Source organism: Aquila chrysaetos, chromosome 11 (genome assembly GCF_900496995.4).
Source record: "Aquila chrysaetos chrysaetos chromosome 11, bAquChr1.4, whole genome shotgun sequence".
Taxonomy (NCBI): Eukaryota; Metazoa; Chordata; class Aves; order Accipitriformes; family Accipitridae; genus Aquila; species Aquila chrysaetos.
In genome coordinates this window covers 2,762,927-2,786,133 of record NC_044014.1, presented here as the reverse complement: position 1 = coordinate 2,786,133, position 23,207 = coordinate 2,762,927, and the positions used below count along the sequence as shown (strand labels likewise).

At 42.2% G+C, this 23,207-nt stretch overlaps 1 long non-coding RNA gene across 1 annotated transcript; it reads left to right on the top strand.

The window, feature by feature from the left end:
* The first annotated feature begins 15,625 nt into the window (after positions 1–15,625).
* On the top strand, positions 15,626–22,560 carry LOC121233650. Its single transcript, XR_005933571.1, has 3 exons — positions 15,626–15,769; positions 21,522–21,689; positions 22,141–22,560. It is a non-coding gene; the product is annotated as an uncharacterized LOC121233650 (long non-coding RNA).
* Positions 22,561–23,207: the final 647 nt, after the last annotated feature.

Sequence of the window (23,207 nt, the reverse complement as noted above, 5' to 3'; positions counted from 1 at the left end):
GGTTCAGACTCTTCTGAATGAGTCTCTCTAGGCTTGCAAAGTCACTGCCATTTGCCTTTTAGGCTTGGGTGAAATGCAAATTTGAGAGGTGCCAGTATTTGTGTGTGTGATTCACAGTGGGACCAGGATGAGAGAGACAGAAACAGTGTCTGTCTCTGTGAAAACAACAACCAAAAAAGTCATCTGGTATTTTTCCCAAGCTCTTACAATGTTCACATTAAAACAACAAGTGATACTTAGCCCGTATCTAGACAGAATTATGAATCACGGTCTTCTGGGAATGCTGGCTTGTACACCTATGAAATTGGAATTTGTGCAGACTTGAAAATAAGCTTGCTTGTAATACTTTCCTCGTTTTCTTTTTCCTAAAGTCTAAAGAGAAAGGTCTTGCCTGCATGTAAAAATTGCAGTCTTATAAATAATTTGTTCTTTCCCTTTCGAGACTGACTGTAAAAATGGAAATGTTTGCTTTCAACCTAGTTTGTTTTCTGTTGACTTAATTTGATAGCTGTCCAGATAAAAATATTAGCTAATATATTTTGACATATTTACTTAGAGTGTGTGTGACATCAGCTAGCTGTTACTATCTTAGGAAATGTCAGAGTGATGTCATGCAGTCACTTTATTTTAAATGAATTAAAGATGAAATATGACTCCTCTGTAGGTTGTTACACTAAGTGTAGCATCCATGAAGCTATACAACCAAATTCATTTTGTATGAGCTTGTAAGTATTTCGAGTTGTGTTGCAATAGGACAAATACTGATCTGGCACCTAATAGATGGGAGAAATAAAGTACAACTCAAAACAGGATCTTCTTCAAGATATTTATCATTGCATGCTTTATAATTTTAATTTATGTTTGCTGCCTAACCTGTTTTTCTACAGTCTTGACATTCACAAATACAGCCATCGACTCTTTCTATGACTGATTCATGGAAGAGTATAAATTACCAAATTAATGCCTCTGCATATTTTCTGCACTTAAGCTAGCGGTAGGGGAATTTGCATAGGTGACCTCAGTGCCTTAAAACCTAACATAAATATAAAATAATGAAAATGATCTCACTCTTCTATAGATATGCCCAATTCGTATTGAGAGTGTGCCTAGCATTCCTCCATTTGTCGAGCTCTTAATTACCAGGAAATCAAGTTATTCCTTAGTTGAAATAACAGTAATATTGGTTGGTTCAGACAGCTCAGAGGGATATCTAGATACAAACAAAACCAACTGAAAATTCATGCCAAACGGCTCATGTTCCTATGTGATCCCCTGTAAATGAAGTCACAGATGGCAGAAGGCTTCAACCCTGGGTCAGACGTAGGCTTCAAAGAATTAAGCGTGACCCAATGGTAACCGATAAGGCAAGAGTTGTGATTTCTAGTTTTACTATGTGCTGCTTACCTTTCTTCTGGTCACCTTCCATGGCCCTAGCTCTGTGGCATACTTCACTACCGTATCCCAGACTCAGGGCTGCAAGCCTCACACTTACTCAGATATAATACTCCTAATTTCATGGACTTCAAAGAAATCGGGGACAGTTTGATCCAAATTATTTTTTTTTTCTTTTTATTTCAGCTGTTATCCCCTTCACCTACAGCAAATGATTAGTAAAAATTTTTCAAAGTAAGGCATTTCTCATCTAAAAATCAGATTTTGCTGTGAATGTTTTTTTGCTATCTATAGCCATCATGCATCAGGCACTTTGGTTGAATGAGGATGTTCTTACCCACAGGTAGGAACATCATTGGTCTTGGCCTTCCGTTCAGGTCAACCAGAAGGTTAAGTCCACCAGTTACACTCAAGGCTGGAGTTACTGAGTCTCTGGTGAGAACCTAGCTCTGCAGTTGGTGGCCCAAGCCCACAGGTTCGGCTCAGGGGCTCCCCAAACTCCCTGTCTGTGCCGCTGCGCTCTGCAGAACCGATGATCTCGAGAGGTTTGCCCATGGCCTTCAGGTGGCCGGGGCTGGTTGCTCAGTTGTCTCCATCTGGGGCCTTCCTCTTTGCTACTAGCAATTAAATTCTGCCTCTGTAGGCACACTTAGTGCTGGCTGCGTATTTGTTTGCCTTCATAGCTGCAAATATTAATCACTTCAAGACAGGCCAAGCAAAACCAGACAGAAAAGCCTCAGCAGGCCAAGATGCTTTTACCTCCACGTGCTCTGAATAAGTCTGTGCATGACGGATCCACCACGGTCTCTTCATTGACTTTCCTGTCGTACCTTAGAAGTCCACTTTCAAAAGTATGCAGTAGTAAGAGCAGCGTGATATGTATCTCTAAATATTTATGGTGACACATTCTTTTTAATTTATAGCGGGTGCAATCACTTATTTAAGGGGTACTTTGATTAGCCTGCAAGATAGAAGCAGTGACCACATGCATGCACTTCCATACCTAACAGAAAGGCTGGCAAAGATGACAAACCCCTATTTTTTTCAGCTTCGTGAAGATCTGGTGAAAGAAAACTCTTTTGGCAGACTCCATAGGATACCAACAGGCATGGTATGAAAAATGAGTTCTCAGTAGGATGGGAGAAGAGTTCTCTTCAATTTATTTTGTTATCCAAGGTTAATTTGGGGAACAAAGTAGTTGAGCTTCACTTGAAATAACTGCGTAATACTGGGGAGTTCTTTACAAATTTAAACTCCAAATAAGACCCTGTATTCTTTTTTTTTGTGTGTGTGTTTATTTGTACATAGTTTCCTGTCACTGGACTGAATCCAAAAGTTTGCACTCTCTATGCATTGCTCAAAGTGGTTGTTTCAGTTGTGGCCAAGTAAGAAAACCAGAGGAATGTCTGCCTGCTTTTGCAAAGACCTACCATCCATCCTGCTATAGAGAAGGAAGACCCCATAAACTGACTTTTACGCTGAAGAGCGGTGGAAACGTGTAGTATGAGGAGGACAGACTACCAAGGTTGCTCAGTTGGCTCTGCTCCGGCGGAGGACAAGCATCCATCTGAGCTCCAGGAGTACAGTGGTGGCCCAAAACCAAGGGACGCTGGTGGCTTGGTCCTGGCCCAGGAGGTACATCAGAAGAGGGACTGCGATTACTTCCTTCGCTCCTTATTTACTCCTTATGGTAGGTCCTGTTCAAACACGTATTTTGAGAAATTCTTGCTTTGAATTCACTGGCTGTGTAGCTCAAAACTACATCTCTCTCGTCACGTGAAGGCAGGAGGAGCTCTTGGCACGTGTGTGGACACCAGTCGGGGCCAGAGGAGCGGATCCCGGCCAGCTCCCCGCTCGGATGCCGGCCAAACAGGGCACACTGCTCACCCCGCAGCCTGGCCTTTATGCTCAGATATTGATTAGCAAAACAAGCTTATTACAAAATTGAAGAATTTAATTTTGGTTAGTTTTGTCTTCCCCCAAGGAAAATTCACAATCTTCTTTTTTTTTTTTTTTTCCCCTGAAAGACAGTATTTTAGTTCTCACGTTCTTTATTTTACTAGTGACCATCTGGTACTTTGCAGATACTTTACTGGTGCTGGATGTTGATTTCTGTAATGATTCCCGTGCAACCTGGCTCTAATTATTTGACATTTTTTTCTGTTTTTAAAGTAGATTAGATGCTATTTTTTTTATGTTGGCTCTGGTTGCTTGCTTCTTCCTCCACAATGAAAAGAGAACATGCCTAAATGTAAATAACTGGGTGTTTGGTTTTTTTTTTTTTAAAAGAAAATTCAACAAAGCAGGTAATGTTCTTGTAGAAACAGTAAGACACGCCACGGAGACTTGTGTTTTTACTTGTTGTGCTAAGCAGGCACCTAATGTGCTTTAGCAAGAATTGTGGCTTTCCGTAGATTTCTCAGCTCACCTGCCGAGTTAGGATGCAGCGGCCGCAGCCGCGTGGGACCGGACCCCACCAGAGACATGCATCCACAGGGCGTTTTTTTGTTTCTGTGTTCCCAGGCTCTGCCGTGCATGCTGCCATTGAGGAGAAGGCTGGAGCCCCAAAGCTGTGCCCGGGCATCCCTTGGAGCATCTCTCCGGACTCACCCGGAGCCAGGCAGCACCAGGGGACCGCGAACGTTGTGGGTGAGGTAGGAGCCACCTCGGTTCTTCATGTCTTTTGCAAACGTTGCCCGAAAGCCCGCCGTTGCCCTCTGGATGCCTCTTTTTCTTGCTTCAGGCTCACCTACGGTCCTACCTGGCTGTACCTTTGCTTCGGCAGCCCCCTCCGACGCTTGCGGCTGCTGCCGCCCTGACTCCTGCCCGCGGCCGGGCTCCTGCGTGGAGGTGGACGCTGCTTCTGCCCCGGTGGTCCCTGGTACGGCCCTGGGTTTGCTCCAGCTGCCTGCGGGCACGAGCACGAGCTGCCGCGGCTCTGCCCAGGGCTGCCGTCAACCTCGTCAGGCGCGGGACAGGCCCCCCCCACGCTTGGGTATGGCACTAGGGGAGAAGAGATCCCAAGAACCCCTTGGAAAACGCTTTACTTTTGCGGAAACACCCGACTGCGTGCTGTTAAAATATTTATAGCGCGCGTAGTTCTGTTTTATCATTCCTACATCAATATTGAAGTTTAATGTCAATATTAGTATGAAGTGTCTGTGAGGGTTTGGAAAATAAGAATCAGAAAGATCAAATATTTTATTTATGCGCAGTACATTTTTAAAGTCTCCCCCGTGTTTTGATCGAAAATGCATATTACTGAACAATTTGGTTTCAAAAGTCTTTCTCTGATGTAAGATTTCTTGGGTATCTGCGATGGTCTGATTGGAATATGTGAAAAGTCAACGTTCCCCTCACCTGCACCCCGGGCAGTGCTATTTAAAGGTCTCTGCTGTTCTGGGGTTCCTCTGTAAAAAGAAACAATAATTACGAACTCTGTGCAGTGGGTGTTGCACGTCTGAAGCAATGCACAGTTTATAAATGGTATAAATGTTCCCTGCTCTTTTAAAACCACCCCCCGGCATGACCCCGGGGCTCCTGCCTGCCGCTGCCACCCCGGGAGCCGGTTTTGCAGCTACAGGTTTTCAGCTTTTTGCAGGGGATCTCATTTGCTCCTGCTCTTATGAGCAGAGAGCAAAACCCTATAAATGATAATAAGGGGTCACATAGTCGCAGGTGACTTGCAGATGTGGTTGCAGAGGTGACTGCGAAACAAACTCCATGAAGAGGACCCGGCACAGCAGATTTCTGCTACAGAGTTATTTAATTGTAATGCACTGCAAGACTACCCAGAGATGCATGTATTAATACTGCAGTGGAGTTCTGAAATGTTTTCAGACTTCAGCTCCCTGGAAAATTATTGTAGTTATAATGATACACATATATCGAACTGAACCTTTTTTTTAAAGTTAATAATGGGCAATTAATAGTTCCTAGGTTTTTATTTGGAAGGCAACATTTTCCCTCCTTTTCCTTTGAAATAAAATGTTCTAAGTAAGAATAATACTGTAAAAAAGAAATAAAACTCCCTTTAGAGACAAATTTGTTCATTCTTAGTAATCTTTTTCGATTTACCAGCAAATAAACGTATGTGCCTTTAATTACAAATTTTAATGTCAAATAGCATTCCCTTCATCTCCAGATGAAGGCTTCAACATGAGCTATAGGAGGCTTGCTATCTTTGGTCGTTATCTTTGATGTAAATAATCTCTTTAAAATATTGCAATGGTTAGTGTTAAATCCTGGTACATTGCAGATTATTATAATTTTTTAGATTTCTGGGTATTTAGAAGTGTGTTGTATCCATTTCTTCTTGAAACTGTAGTTGATGATAGCATTTTGTTAATGAAGGTAGAATGATAGAGACTTGAAGTTAGTCCCTGTTTACATCCCTGCTTCCATATTTAATTTCACGCATTCAGACACCGAGCCAAATTCCGGTACAACTTCAGGGTGTTTTGCTTCATTGTGGAGCTGACAGAGACGGCTGTCATAGCAGTCCCTGAAAATCTGCTTTGGGTAGAATACCTTAAATTATTATTATGATGTAACACATACATCACACTTATACATACATGTATACATACGCATATACATGGATAGGTGCATATGTATTTATATTTGTGTGCCTGTGTGTATATAAATATAGCTCTTCAAATATATATAAGCCTCTTTTCCTCTTCTAGGATACTGCTCAGTCTGCCTGAGTGTGGCCAGCCAGGAAGTTTTTGCTTAAATCACCTGGATCTGACTGAGGATCCTGTTCTTAATTTACAGCTGAAGGCTAAGTATCTTCATTGCAGGGAAAAATTATGACTCAGTTCCCTCTACAAAGTGACAAGCAAGAAGGTGAGTACCAAGCGCCCCGCATCCCGGGCTGGGGCTGGCCCCACGAGGTTTGAAGAGCTGGTGGTTAGCGATGCGATTGTCCGTAAGACCTTGTGGGTAAAATGCAGACCCTTCCAGAAGTGCCTCTTTCTCTGGGTGGCTTCGCAGGGGTCGGTGTTTAGCCGGTCTGCCCACGCGGGATGAGGGCTTAAACGGCAGCTTGTGTCTTCGTCTGGGGATGCTGCTGTCGTCTGGTTTTTACGGGACCAAGCATATTGTCATCAGTAAATAAATAAGGTAATAATAGACTAATTCTGGGCAGACAGACGAGTCTTTCTGGTTCTTACTATCCCCCCTGACAGCAGTGGGCTTTGCAGTCATATATGACCTTCCCCTAACTGTGTTCACATCACTTTTGTTTTTCATCATTACCTAGTGAAAACAATTCAGTCGGTATAATTTTCACCTCTTCAATCTAAAAGGCTTTAAAGATTGACTTGAACAACGCCTCTGGTTTGTTTTTTTTTTTTTTTTTTTTTTAACTAGCAATGATTGTTTTGGCATGGACAGCATCACTACTAGTTTATTCCTTAGCTCAAACAGATAGCTCCAGAGCATATGTATAGGCTTTTAAGGTACCGCTTGTGCCCTTTTCTGCCAAGGTTGTTTATTGGCATATAGAGAAACAGTTTGTGATTAATCAAACTGTTCATTATAGCCGTTTATTTTACACAGGAGCACCACATAGGTAGTTATTGGAGGTGGTTGGCGACATTGCGTGATCAGGATCCCTGTCCGAGGGCTGGAGTATAATTAGAGAACTGCTATCATTTGCATATTGCCAGGATGCTGCCAGTAAATATTAATGGATTACTTTTTATTCATTTAGCCTGTGTTTTTGAAAGATGCCTAAAAACAAAAAGATCATATCTGTATGTTGTTTTTTAATTTATTTTCACCTTTTTGTCTCCTTTGGAGACCCCTAGTGTATCAGCACTTTGTTTACCACAAATTAAACCTTAGCTGATTGTTTACCAGACTGAAGACCCTTGTGCATTACTCCAGCACTTTCCCTTTTTTTAATAATCACAACCTGGGATTCATTTGCAAGAGGCCCTAATCTGCATGAGAATTATACAATTAACTTTTGATTAACCGCCTAGTTCTTTTCGAAACCGCAGTGTATAGGATACTCTGCATTTAAATAATTTTCCTTAAATTGGGAGCAGGCCTTTCATTAAACCGGTGAGTTTGACTAAACAACAACATTTGGAGATAATCAGGGTCAAAACAATAGGCAAGGCTGCAAGGCTAGAATGTCATCTTTAAATATAACAGCTGAGATAAAGGCACCCAGATTGCGCCTTATCGAAACACAAAAAATCAAAGCTCTCTCTTGTCTGTGGCAAAATACCAGGCCCTAGTGTTTAGGGCGACCATTGTTTGGGCCTATAAGTGTTGCAGGATTTGCATTCAGAGAGCCGGGTCTAACACACATTACATCACGTAGGGTACTTATCTCGGAGTCTGACAATAATTATCAGGAAGAATATACTCAGAATGACTTTTTTGTGATTTTTATGCATCCCCAACACAAGGAAGGGGAGATAACAGCATTATGAAAAAGGGGAGAGTCTCCAAAGGCTCTCCCTGGAGCTGCGTTCTTCGATTAAATTTGCTATGCCACTCTGGTGTGCTGAACAAGTGGAAAGAAAGACTATGAGGCTTTTATAGAGGGTAATAATAGTCCTGAACACAGCCCTTACCAAAAGATAAGATCCATTGTCAAAACAAACAAAAGAAGTGGTATTAAACACCACTTGAAGAATATATATGAGCAAAGTTTTAAATCCTTGGCTTTTCTCGTACCTTGAACCTGGCTCTGCTGCGTGGCTGTGTTCTAACCAGACACCTTTGCAAGCGTTGAGGCATTTGCCGTGCCTTTCCCCTCCGTCCTGCACTGGGGGTTTTTGCAGTAGGGTCTATCTGTGGTCCCAGGAAAGACAGAGAAGAGACTTAAACCGTCACAGCCCAAGTTTGGTGTCTGCTCTGGTTTTTTTGACATATTTGCTGACAATCCAGTATTTGGTTCCTATAATGCCTTTGCTGAAGGGCACTGAAATAATTTATTGCTCATTTTTCACAAGATGACTGCGTTATTGCATCAAAGCTCAGCTACAGCTCACCACGAGACAGTTGAGGGTGATGTACACCTGGGCACTAATGGCTCGATCCGGCAAAGCTTGGATGCCAACGTGGTAATTCCCAAGGACGCCCTTTGGCAATAGGTCAGTCTCTCCCCAGCTCCAACTGTTCCCAACCTGCTGCTGGCTTTGATTTTTTTGGAAATATGACTGTCCAGTTCTCTCTAATAAACATAGATTTGACCTGCAAATGAGGCAATCCAGGTTAACTCTTCCCCAAAAGTGCAAGGGTGATAATTGCCATAGGTGTGTAAAGGGAGTGTGCGTCAGGATACAAAACTGTATTGGCAAAAATCACGGCCACAAGATATGATTCATAAATCTCTATTTTTTTCCCCCTGTGGTTATGATTACTGGGTTAGGAATAGGCATTTGGCAGCAAGAATGGCATATGGAGAAACAAATGTATAGATAAATGATACATTCATTAAAGCCGGGCTGAATTTGACTACAAAATCTGATTACCATCAGACATTTAAGACAGACAAAACTGCTTAAAGTAACAGGTACATTCTGTGTGTTACTTGTAGTTAAATTTAAAGGCTACTTTTACATTTCAGTCTTTGAGTTGCTTCATGGTTATTTCCCCCTTCTGTAATAACCTGCTGCCGGTATTGCCTTGCCGTCCACCTCACTTTTGCTCGCCAGCGTCCCATGCAGCCAAGGAGACAGCGCAGAGAGGAGCTGCTTGCTCCTAAACCTACTCCCAAACTTCCCTCTGCCGATGTGGGAGGCTGCCAAACTGCAGTCAGGCTGTCTGTGATACAGTCAGTGCTGGCAAAGCCATCAGAAAACAGAATCAAAGGATTCCCCCCCAAAAAGGCTCCCCCGCTAAGGCGTGCGGGGAGCCGCGGATGCTTTGCTGCGTGCTTGCAGCTGTTAGCACAGCAGCAAAACTGATGCTGTACCCTTAAAAAAAAGTGCTTCTGAAATGCTTTTTTCCATGGCCCAGCATATGAAGCACCAAAAATACAATTTAAGAAATGTAAACAACATGTGAAGGAGAGGGGGAGGAGAAGTGTTCAGGGGGGCTCAGTGCAAATGGAAGGATGCTTTCAGAAACTGTAATCCCGGTGGCTGAATGAAACTGAAAATGAGAGCTCAGACGTATAGTCTGTTTTAAGTGAGAATTTGCTTACAATATTTGTGAAGCAAATCAGTAATTATCCAAGGCTGGGGTTATGCTGAGATAGGATGAGGTCAGTACAGTTTCAGAGGATCAAGAACTTTTGATACCTCTGAAGAAGACATTTATTCAAGGAAACCAGAAGGTGTTGATGTTGGATTATCTAAGAATGACCCCAAGCCACCAGGGAAGCTTGGTAAGGTGATTAGAGACAACCCCCAGCAAAGAGAAACACACCCCAAGGTGTTTCTGAAAAGAACAGCCAAGATGTGCTGTTGCTTTTATCTCTTTATCTGCTCAATAATCAACAACAGCATGCTCATCTCAGAAAGTGGTATGTGCCGTTCAGAAGTGGGACTGATGGAGGAATTTTGCCAGCATCATACTAAACGCGTGTGAGAACTGATACTCTGATACCGTGTCTTTTGCATTATTCCATAGGCTTTTAGCATACGTGTGTGTATGTATAAAATAGTATGTCTTTAGGAACAGCAGAGGCAGTAAGTGCAATCTCTCTGAAATATACTGCGCCTACTGAAGCAGAGAGGGCTGAACAGATTTTAGCTCAGCTGCTGCACCTGCTTTTCCTTCTGCTGCCTCTTCGCTCTCGGTGCTGCCTTCCAGCCCCCGGCTCCTGCACGGCTCTGCCTCCCCACCCCGGACCTGCTCCAAAGGTCTCTCCGAGCTAACTCCTGGACACCTGCTAGCAGGAGGGAAGCTGAATCGCAGCTCCTTTACCTGGGGACTGATAAACTTGTTTTGGGGAGCGATCAGTGAGGAAGGGCTGGAGAGGAGGAGGGGGGAGTGTGGGGATGCGGTTGGAGTCCAGGGAACTGAATGATTCATTTGGTACCTCAGAAAGTTCAGAAGTTCAATCCTCACAAAGCTTCGGTGGTTCAGATAAGTATCTTTATAAAGGTGTGACCCTTTCAAATCTTTGTTTCAACCTTCTGGTTTTTTTCCTTTTTCTCTTTACTCCTTTTCCTAAGCTTTTATTGCTTTCAGGGGACCCCTTTCTTCTCCTAAATTGAATCCAGGTCCTTGCTTCTGTTCTCCTCCTGCTTGTGTTAGCCTTTTTCCCCCCCCAGCAGACTGTGTACCTTTTTGTTACTGCATTGTTGAGTCACCTGTGGTATTCAGTTCTTTATAATGTGCTATATGCCAATGATGGAGCGTGTCTCATAATGCACAAGCAATCCCAAGCATTCAGGAGTTGAGGTGAGTCCCCCAGATCATGTCATTTGGCTTAAAAATAAGATTGTAAAAAGAAAAATGTCATTGGCGTCCCTGTATTTGGCTTCTGGGGTTTTTTTTTAACCTTATGGGTACTTAAAGAAAAAAAAAAGGAAAAGGAATGGAATCTGAGACGTACAAAAGCACAGCTTTGTGAGTAACGCTAAGTATCATGGGGCCTGTGATTAAATCTGTATATAACATTTGAATGGAGCAAGAGAAGATACTTTATTTCCTAAGTAAATCAAAGTGCTTCGATATGGAATAAACTGCAAGCATGTATTTATATGCTGCTCTCAGCTGCTCTTGCAGAGCATCACACCCACTCCAGGGCATACCAGCAACCAGCAGCAGCCCTAATGCGACCAAATACAAGGGTTTCTTTAGCACACAAAGTAGATGTCTGATTTTAAGCTTCGGCTCTTAAAAGCCCAACAGCACTGCCGGATGCCGACAAAGTAAGACACAGTAAGCGGCTGCCCTGGGAGCTGCGGTCCTGCCGTAACCGGCACGTTCCTCTGCCAGGACAGAGGGGACGAGCCGAGGCCGTGGAAGGAGGGTGACTTGCCCTCCATCCCAGGCAATGGTGGCATTGACCCCTCCTCGGCGGGTCTGTGCTGCCCGCGCTCGCGGGGAGAGGAGCCCGGCGATGCGAAGGTACCGAGCTGCTGCCAGCGAGGCTGAGTCAAGGTGTGAAGCCATTGCTTTTAACACAGATTTCACCAAAAATAGGTGCAAAGTAAGTTGCTGCTAAAAGGCTGCAAGGCAGATCTCTTAGTGACACACTGCAGTGTTGCCTCAGGGCAGATAGGTCCCTTTTCTTTGGTTTTGGTTTTTGGGGTTGGGTGTTTTCGATGATGGACCTAATATTGGTTCTAAAGCTGTTTACTTAGCTGCTTCTTACAAGTTTTATGAGTGATGCCACAGCTTTTCTGTCTACATTTGTTGATTTATGGAAAGATGACAAACAGGCATTCTGCTGCCTCGACAGTGGCTGTTGCTTCAGTCCAGATCCAGCAGACCCAAGTGTGAAGGGGCTGAACCCCTGAGGGCCACTCCTTGCCACTGCCAGCCTGGCACAGCCTCTGCTGCAGGCTGACCATAGCTAGTGTGCTGGGTGTGACTTGAATTCTTTTTATTTCTGGGTTGTTTGGTTTTTTTTTTTTTAATATGAATAAATTGTTGCTTTTACAGAAACACTTGATAGTAAGATGTGGTAATGATGAGGTGATCTTACCAGGACTATAGAAAAGACATATGTGTGCAATGTTAAAACCAATACCCGTTAAGAGAAGTCTAACAGACTATTACAGATCTTAGCTGGAGGAAGTTAGGTATTAAAGTTGTTTTATTTTATTATTTACAGCTCCTTGAACTGGCCTGCCTGGAATTGTTTTGCTGCCTTTTCCTTTTTGCCCTGGTAAACACTCATCTGCTAGAAAAGCCCAAACTTCCAATTTTGATAAAACTGCTATGCCAAGACACGTCTCAATTTCAGGATGAAATTCATGTTGAAGGTATGAGACTACAGAAATAGCAATGTGGTCAGATTATTCATCTTGAATGTAGGAAATGTCACCTGTATGCTGCTTCACCTGAAGCCGGTAGATGACTGGGAGAGACTCGAGTCCCTGCCACCAAATGAACGTCTAGATCATTTAGCAACAGAAAATGCTGGGGTATGTCTCTTTTTGTAAAAAATATGACAAACCTTGCTTTTACTTGCACTGGCAACGTTGCTGGAATCCCAAGTCAGTCTTTGGAAAAGATTGTTCAGCTCTACTCTCAATTTCCCTTCATGTTATCTAGGAAGGCCTATTTTCTTTTTATGCAAGCATCCAGAATCATCCAGAGTTTCAAGATGCATTTACATTGAGTTAAATGAGCCAGCTCAGGTTGTATAAGACTTTAATTTGTCTGATCTATGTTAAGTATCTTTGCAGGACTGAAACGATCTCTGCAAAGCTGCTGTTAGTGATTTCATGCTTGTCATGAACTTTGAACACTCTTCTCTGAACCATGGTACAACTCAGCCAGGACAACTTTAGTTGGTGCTCCTCAAACAGCTGCAAGACCTGGCAGACAGCAGAGTGTATGCTTTTTCCATTTCAAACAATACCTTAGTTTGTTCCAGAACTTTAAAAAAAAAAAAAAAAAGTTAGAAAACATCTTGCTCAGAAACAAGATGCTTACTTATTTTCTGACAGAGTGGAGAAGCCTTTGGGGGATCTTGAAAGCATCTACAGCCAGAAGGCATGTGTGAGGTGCAGCAGGACGACAGTCTTGCAGCAGGAGGAGAGGCTTGTAGCTTCTCCACATGACAGAGTCTGGCAGTCTAAGTCAGTAATTATTATGTTTAAAAAACTGTTGTAGCAAGTAGGAAGGGAAGCATAAAACCTTGGAGATTAAATTAGAGTATCTGTGATTTTTAAGAAATATATTTAAATTAGAGTTTTCACAAGAATTTCTGCTCTTTACCCTGCACTAATAACCAGGAACATGGCTGTTGTTGTGAGTGGGAGGATTGTGGCAGGACTTCAGAGGCTAGCATCCTTCCTGCGAGTCCTTCCACCAGTTTCCTTCTGCGGAAAGAGCTACATTTTGGTCTCATATTGTCTGATATTCCCCCGCCCGCGCTTGGCTGATTTATTAGTTTTTCTTTTCCCTCTCTCTGTCTGACAACACCACACGGGCATGGATCAGGGAAAAACATGCCGACTGCTGAGATCCTGCGGTGCGTGAACAGATGCTCTGTCGATCGACGCGGTGCTCAGCTGTCCGGCAAGGTCTGTACCTGAGCTGTACTGATACTGCTCCCTGCAAACCAGTATAACCAGGCAGGGCCTGGGTAGCAGTATTTGTGTTAATTGAATATAGTGGAAGCACATATGTGACCTTGATCGGGTCCCTGTTGCTATGGGGTGTATAAATTTACAGGAGTTTCATTTTTGCCCGCAATACAGCGTGGAACTTATTTCCTCTGTAACACCTTACTGGGGCTGGGAAAGCATTAGATATACATCTGGACATTACGAATGCATTGCCTTTCTAAAAGCCCAAACATATAAACTTTTATGTTTCATCTTATAAACCATCCATTAGCATCCTCTCCTCATTAGGGACTTTTTCAAGCCTTTCTTGCTAATACTTGACTTTTTTTTTTTTTCCGGAGAATGTACAGAAAATCTGTAACAGTTTCTAGTTATTTCCAGATTTTAGATTTAGCACATCCAGGTATGTGGCTATGCATCTGTATTAAGATAACACTTTTTACTGATAAAAATCAAAGTTCACAGCTACATTTACAAATAATAGCACAGATACTCATTATCTTCATATCTCTGTCATTCTAGTCACCATTAATTGGCTAAAACATAAAAGGTAGGATGTCATCACCGATGACCACTTCATTTACAGTTCTGAATGACAGGAAAGATGAGAGTATTGACAGGGCTGACAGTGAATTCGGGAAGGAGGGTGTCTTAAGAGGAAACATCAGGAGTCTCATTTTGGTCACTTTAAGTTAGAATTTGCGTGGAGACATTCAGGAATAGGCGTCAAAGAGAGAGTGAAAGGCAAGGCTGAATGAAAGGAGATAAATTGTGACCAGAGAGGTAGATCTGAGAGTCATTTGTATAAAAATGGACATTATACTGTCTATGTGGATAAGGGGCTCAGCCGTCGACCTCGTTGTCAGGAGAAGTAGGAGGTCCGTCATAGGATGTTCTGCAGAAGAAGATGAAGAGGGCAAAGGAGGAAAGTGATAACCCAAGGGGAAGAGTAAGAGAAGCAGAAATTTCCAGAAAGGCTCAGGAGTCCTGGGGTTCAGTCGAAGGATGAGCGGAGGCTGCTGAAACAGGGTTGAAACAAAGAGACAGAATTAGAGAACTGGCCTTCATGTCCCTGAGAAAGGAGGTCTTCTCAGTGGTGTACTGCAGGATTGTCCTGCCTTGAGCCATTCTGGGCCATGTTTCAGATTAACTACCAGGCAAATGTATTGTGCAGTTTTATAATCTGGGAGTAAAAGCTTCAAACTGTTGCTCTGTGTGGATTAGACAACTTCCAGAGATCTCTTCCAACCTCAGTTATTGCATGGCTGTTACAGATACCAATAATATAAGTATATGGTAAGGCTATTTGAAATACTCAGCAGCTTCTGAGCCATGCTCATACAGATAATTTTTTTGTTTATTTTTTAAGGAAAACTATCTTTCAGTGCAGGAAAAGGTTACATCTGTATTATAGCATACCAAAGAGGGTTCAGGAAAGGTGCTTTAATGTACTGTCAAAAGATAATCTGTGTTGCCCATCACAGCACAAAGGTGAGGGGTGAGGAATTATTATTGTGCTAATTGTACAGGTAGAGAAATGGAATGAAGAAAGTGAGAAGCTCAAGGTCACGTCGAAAGTCTGTGACAGAGCTGGAAACAGAATCAAGGCTCTTTACTCCAATCAATACATTAATAGTGTCAATGACCATCTTGCTTACCTTTTTCCCTTCCCCATTACCTCAGTGAGAAACTTCCTACTTTGTTAAAAAGCTTGTGAGATTAATCAGTACTGCTGAAAACATAACGGCAGTCGCAACGGTACCATTTTTTCAATTATAGTTTAATTCTCTCTAAAATTTAAGATGATGAGTGGTGCTGATGGCATTAAGAAGATGCTCTGTGAGGAGGTAAGGTGTGATTGAGTCATATTGCATGCTCTCTCGCCTTTAAACTATCTTGCCTGGCCCTAGGAAAGTCAGCAGAGAGCAGGTGATGTATTTCTGATTGTGCCTTTTAGTTTTGCAAAATAACTCCTAAAGCCAATTTGGAATTGTTACAGGACCATCACTTACGGTGGAGATGCTGCCAGTGCCAACAAACAATAGCAGATATCATAATAAATGATTTTAAAGGATCTGTTTTGCACCGCTTCCAATCTAGCAGGAAAGAAAAACAAATGAGTTGACAGATTTGCTGCTGAGCAAAAGTTATTGGTAAGTAGTTGAATTCACAGTGCTCTTTCCTTTTTGCAATGCATTTTACATCAAGTCTCATTTTTGACTTCCCAAGCCAGAAGACCCTTATTCTCTCGCTGGCGCTGAGTGAAAACTCTACAGTTACATGCTAGCAATGTTAGAGTAGGGCTTCTCATGCATTATCACATTATTTTTGCTATCAGTTCAAGGAAATGGACACTTGATTCATCTTCTCGCATATATTGATTCAATCCTCCTTTTAATTTAGCACTGGAGAAGGCTATTAGCCTCCATTCACATTTACAATAAGATAATATAACCTGATAGCTGTTCTCTCAATCCATTATGGAAGAGGGATAAAATAGTTTTGTTTCTGTATGTAAGGATCTATTGACTTATTCTCCTCAGCCGCATTTATAGCAGTTGCTGTCCTCAGTACTGTATGTCTTAATAGTGTTTCACCTAGGTGAGTATTGATGAAAGTTCCCTCTGAAGAGCAGAGATAAAGGCATGGGTAATGCCTTTCGCTCTAAAAAGGAACCCAGCTTTTCCCCTTGAACTTCTATTAACTGTATTAAGGACTGTGCAAAACAAACACCGTCTCTATCATCATCATTAATCATTCTTTTACAATTCTCAAACTGCAAACCTGAGTAAGTCTTCTCCCAGCAGCATCCCTCACTCCATCAGCATCCCCCAAGATCCCTCTAGACTGGCCTTCAGCCACATCACCCACATCCGAGCTCCAGCACAGCTCACTGTCTGCACAGCAGATACTTGATCAGATCATCCAGACTGACCTGTGGACTTGAGAACTGCTCATTTATTTCATGTATTCCTGGAAGCCTGTCTTGTCTCACTCCAACGCACAGCTGTTGCCTTAGGCAGCTCCGTGGCGTCAGCGCCAGCATGCTTCCTCCGTGCCCATGCTCCGTTCCTGGCCTCATTACTCACAGATTAGTCACACCGAGATCTTTACAGAAGCAATTCCTAGGCACGTAGTCAAGAACCCTTCTCTTTCATTCAGAAACCAGTGATTTTCCTCTAATTCTTGCTTTGAGACAGTCTTTTGAAGAATAGACACTACGTCCTGGTGCTATAACAGCAAGCCCTGATGGGGTAGAGAGGTAGCTTCACTGCTGTTTAAAAGCAGGAGGGAGGAAGAGAGGGGAAAATCTCAGAGGTTTTGCTAAAAGAGTATCAAACCCGAGTGTATTCTGCCATGCTACCTGGAGAAGTGTTGATTGCCTTTCCATTTCAGACTGTGTGAAAGCTCTATGGGGTGGTCAAGAGTAAGTGTATTCTGCAAGAGAAAAGCCAGTGCATGGGGGTGGATGCGTTTCACTTCTGCAGCTTCACCCATTCCTGTGTCTGACAGGGAGCTCGAACATGCTGCTGGGTCTTTGTCGGCCCTTTTATGCTCAATTACCAAAAATGCACAAGAGTCAGTAACAAACATTACATCCATCTATGCCCTCCTATGCCTACCCATAAACCAATAATTAATTTGCAAAGTGGAAGATGAGATATACGCAGTGGAAAAATTTTTTTAAAAAATATTGCCCCAGACCTGCCTTTACTTGTAATAGAGTAGCAGTGATCCATTTCCTATCTATTTCTGTTTATATTTCTCATACAGAATAAAATATGTTAAAGATTAGTAAGATTTTTTTATGTTGCTAGGAAAACAAAGTTTTTATTTTTTGTAATAATACACTTTTTCTTTAAAAAAATTAATATAATGTGTTAAAAAGTCATGATTCTAATTGTTCTTGCCATTGAAAAGGTATGACTGAATTAAATTAATACATAGGAGACTTGTTTCATTCTGCAGTAACTACTACTGTTCTTTGAAAGGCTGTTCTTTTTTTGAGTTCCTTATCTGAAAAGGTTTACCATGTCTTCATGCAAGTAGTTGTCATGCTTTAGAACAATCACAAGCAGCAAAAAGTCAGAATTGTCAGTTCAGAAGACACTGCTTGTTCCACTGGGTAAAACTGAGAAAGCAATGCTGGCAAACGATCTTTAGGAAAAAAAAAAAAAAAAACCACCCGATGGAAACAGCAGCGGAATGAAGATAAAAAGGGTTGCAGGCTTTATTCTCATTGAAGGTTGGCAACGGGAAATCTGTTGGAGTAGAAGAAGAATATCTGATAGGTCATCTGTTGTGTAATGAAGAATAGAAGACAGAAGACAAGCTAGGAGAAGCAAGGTGATTCCAAACCTCAGAGGAATGTAAGATCTTATGAGAGAAACATGAAAGCAATACCTTTATAAACTGACCAAATTTAATTTACTATCAACGAGCCTTGTAAGACTGCAAGCTGACAAAATCCATTTATAATGTTATGGGTAAGGCTGAAGTCATACATTTTTCTCCTGTGGAATCATTTTATTATGTATTCTTTTCTTTTTTGTGCAGGTTTTCTGATTAAAAATTACCACTAAGATGTCAAATATTTCCTTGTCCTCTGATATCTGGGCTTAGTTACCCAATAACATATTCTGCCTATCCATCTTCTTTAGTCACAATAAAACGTGTTTTCAAAGGATGAACAAAAGCAGATAAATATGCTGTCATTTAATATGCACGGTTTTCTGCAAAATGTCCATATTGTTCTGCTCTGTATGTTCCTTGAGAGACACTGGAGTTGTCAGTATGTTTTGTTGCAATATTTTAGATGCTTGGCCTCGTGATCAATGAGCATCATAGCAAACGCATTTGTGATTTCAAGTAGAAAGTCGGGAAATGCTCTGCATGAGGTCGTGCTTGCTTTTCTTTTAATTTGTGACACTTTGAGAGATGCAAAAAGTGGATTTTTTTAAGCTGGGAAATTGTTTGGATGAGATGTGATAAGAATGGATTGGCATTGCGCTATGGGAATGCTTTGGGTTCCGACATCCTCAGGCCAGGCTGCGCTTTCCCTTGCTGTGTGGAGAAAGAGAAAATGGTTTCTAAATTGATTTTCAAATTCAATGGTGGACACTAAGCGACTCACTCACGTCAGTATGTTTCTGAGGTCGTTTTTACAGGCCCAGTAGGAATCTTCGCTCTCCACGAACGGAACTGTTTGCCATGGGAGGAGACCCTGAGTTTTGTGGTGATGAGGTTTAGTTCAGGGTGAGGAAGAAATGACCAAGTCCCACCAGCTTCTGAGCTTTGTAGACTTTCATCAGCAGAACTCCTCTCCAGTCTTCCACACCATGGAAAGGAGGTGGGGTTGGAGTGCTTCATGCTTCCATGGATCTCAGCAACGAAAAACGGGTGAAGAAAGCAGAGGAGTGGGGAAGACTTCCCGTTACAGACAACAACAGGCTTTGGAGAACTGCGTCTTGTTTTAACCCTGACTTAAAGGGGCAGAGCTGCAGTAGGAGAAGTCCCTCCTCCTCGATCCTGGAAAAAAATGGCTAGAAAACCTAGGGTTAATTTGATAGAGGGGGTAAGCTGAACGGGAGGTTCACCATGGCACTGCTGGAGGGCTCATCTCCTTTAGCACCATGGGGCGAGCCCACTTCAGAGACTCAACTGCAGCTTGGGAGACACTGCAGCAAAACGCAAATCACCTTCTGTGTGACGGAATATGGAAAAACGTCAGTGTTGTGATGTCATAATGGCGTAGTAAACCAAAAAGTAAGAATGAGTTAAAAAACGAGCACTGTGTTATATTGTAACACCCTATTACAATTACAATTCTGTGCCAGAATCGTTTCTGAACCCATTATGAGAAGAAGCTCTGTGAGTGGACACACTAATTTTATTTCATCTTGTTTTAGAAATCTAACAGAAAACCAGCTATATTAGGCTAAACCACTTGATTCTGCTATGCGCTTTTAAATGCCATAAAGTAAGAAGATTATGTTACCCCCTTCCCCCTAAATCAGGATTAAACTTGCATTTTCAGGTTTTTGTGCCAACAAAATCCCCAATTTGCTGAGCTCAAATTCTCTAATCTCAAGCCAGAGGCCAGAAGTAGCCATGCACTTCAGAAACGGCAATGGCCATATTATGTACGTGGAAGAATTAGGACTTTTTTTCTAAAGTATCAGTGCACTATATCCCTCCTGCCAAGAGGGAGAGCAAGTTTCTTATGTCTGTAACTGTTGTGCTTTCTCAGTGTGGTCTATGTCGCCTTGTTTCTCGCATACTTGTATTAGAATCGGAAAATTTCACCTGCAGCATAGCATGCATCTATTAAAATCTGTGCCAATGTGCTCATATTATTTTTAAGAGGATGTAAGTTTTCCTTCATAAAATTCCAGTGGGCAATGAATTAAAAATGACAACTCTATATACAGTGAAAACAAGAAAATAAAATATACAAAACATTGCTAATGATCAGTTCTTGAAAAATTTACCAGACACATACTACCCAGGGAGCTAAACTCATTAGCAGAGACTGATACGAAAGCTGAGATACTCCAGGATGAGGTTCAGACACAACATATTCAAATGAAATCTCTTTAGCAAAATTGTTTTGTTTCCTTCACAGAAATATTTGGCAACAGCATATCTGCCTTTAAAAAAAAAAAACAACCCAACAAAAAGTAGCTGGGAGGTTACAGCATCTCATTAATCAGCCATCCCGATGTTTACGCGCTCAGGAGCTCTTCCCTCCTTGGGGAAGGCAGAGGAGTTCCTAATGATGGGCCGGAGATTTTCCCTGTTTCATCGGTAGGTTCCAGTGTCGTTCTGCTCGGCCGCAGCCCACCCCGGTGTCCCGCGGGTGATCCTGCCCATCGCCTTCTCTCCCGGCGGGACCGACGGGGACTTACAGACCCGGGGCACGCTGCAAAGTGACACGGGCCATCTCTACAGTGCCAGGCACGTGGTCAGCACTCAATAAATTGTAATAATTAATAGTATCTGGATGACCTCACTCGATGACTGCATGACATTGGATATATTGGATGACAGTATACGCCAATCCATTAACTTAACAGAGCTGCGTACGTACTATGTGTGGCACTTGAATGCTGACACCTTCTAGAAACAGACAATGGTTTCACACCTCATTTGCAAACTAAAGGAGATATGAAATGAATTAAACTTCCTGCAAACACTCAGGAGGCTTACAAAGAGTGCTATCTCTAAGTCTACTGTACTATTTGCATAAAAGAATTCAGTATCAATGTAATTATTAATGATAATTCTAAAGTAGTTGTGCTGCTTCAGGATTTTTCAGATTAAGAATGTAATGAATTAGTAATAAAATCCTAACACAAATTTATTCCTAAATACAATTTCCTTTCTGGTTGTGAATCTCCTTGTATTTATTATAAAAGATGTACTCGTTGAAATAGCTTTTCTCCGGCGGCATGGTTTAAAGATGCATGTCTTCGACAAAGTCAAATTTCTATTAGCAAACCACTTTAGAAAAAGTCTGCCTTTTCTTTACGCAGAAAGAGGATTTGACTGATGTGTCCTTGCATGCCGTAACAATAAATGTCTTATAAATATCCGCCTCATCCGCAGCCTTACCCTACGTGCAGCGCAAGCAGCGGCAGCGCGCGGCTGGCGGCACGGAGAAGGGAGAAGACTTTGAGATCTTGAGCTGCTCCTCTCCCTAATGACGCTCATTAGCCTGCAGCAGGACCCAGCCTAATAACCATGCCTAAGTGAGAAAGTCAGGCCTGTTTGCTCTTGATTGCGCCTCTTTGCTGGCTGCCTTCGCGCTCCCAATGTAAATCCTCCACCTTCTGAACTGCCTGCGCTTACCCCCCTAATCGTTAACACATACCTTTTTATTTGTTCCCTTTGCATGCCGTTAAGTCTGCGTGACACCGCACATCTGCGCCTCAGCATGCCTTTTCTGCAGACCAGTGAGTCATTAGGAGAGATAAGATGAGTCCCAGATGTTGAAGAAACATGGTAGCACTTCGTGGATTACAACTGGGACAAATAAAAGCCAACGTTTTAACGTTTATTGGGCACCACAAGGTAAGCAAGTTCATTTAGTTACGCGGAGGTGGTGACACCTTTTAATTTAATCTTTTTTTTCAAAGCCCCCCATCTCTTGAAATTATTTTCTCTTGAAATAATCTTGAAATAAATTTCAACCAGTGAAGGTTGAAGTCTAGCTGCAAAGTAAGAAAACCTTCCATTTTCTCCTCTCATCTTTTCTCCTCTCATTGCTCTCTCTCCATGAGGCAGCGCCGGTACAAATGCTGGTACAAGCTTAGCACTTGCGGAGTTGTCAATTTTGGTGAAAGATGTGTTTTTCCTAGGAAATTATAGGGCTTTGTCATCAGCTCTAGAGCAGGTTACAATTTTGTGTTGGTAATTTCGATAATTTTTTGCCTGTTTTGATGGTCTGTAAAATTAGAAAAAGCAAAATTTAATTAATCTGGTTGGTACAGTAAAACCTGGATGTCGTTTTCATTCAAAACAGAGGTCTGCTTCCTTATTTAATGTCCAGATGGGAACATACCTTCCTGGTTTGATGGTGACATCTGGCTCCGAGCCCTGGTTTCCCATCTTTCCAGTGGATGTGGTCACGCCGTACCCACCAGTCCTCAGCAGGAACCGACCACCAGGCCCAGTCCTTCCAGGGAAGCTGATGGAGCTGAAATTTTCTGTAATCTAAAGGCAAATCCCTGTGCATTCTATATCCAGTTTTGGCACCCTACCCTGTGCTAACTCCCGGTGACAAAGCAAAAGCTAAATCCCGTGCCCCTATTGCAGTGATCTACCAGGTGACAATAACCCATCCTGGAAGTGCCTCGAACTCTGCCACGGGTGGATATGTTATCATCTTCCTGCTGCGGCAAGGCTCGCACTTAAATGGGTGAAACATTGCTAAAATATTGATTACTTGGCATGATGAAAATCCTGGAGGAAAAAGTACTTTTGTCCTGGAACGCTCCCAGGGAAATTTTGCACTGACGCGATTGTTTAATGATATTACCATGAAAAAGAATTGATGTTTGCTGAAAATGAAGATATGCTCTTATTCCATTCTCAACTTTGGCCTCCAGAGAACTAATTTACCAAGACATACTTTTTCTTGTATTTAAGACCACTGGTGCACACACTTTACATTAGACATCCTGATCTGTGTTAATGATGGCTCTGGTAAAATTTTCATATATGAATGTATTTTTCCTAGTGATCCAATTTTCTGTTCAGATTATATTAGCATATTTAATGTGAATAATAGTGGATTCCTGTTTGTTTCAAGCTACCGCAGGAGCTCCGGAAAAGTGGTCTTGCTTTTTCTCTAAGTCATCTCCAGAAGTGAGAGCTACTGGATGTGGTACGTCCTAAGCACAGGCACAAGAGATTGCTCTAACATAGTGCTGTATTTTAGTCTTATAACTGAAAGGTTAATTGTCTTTAAAATTGTTTGCACATGGGCAGAGCTGCAAGTCCACATGCTTATTTTACTTTCCTTTCAAGCTGAAGTGTGTGGAGAATCAAAACGTCCAAATTGTTTATTTCAGGTTCAAGGCTGTAAAT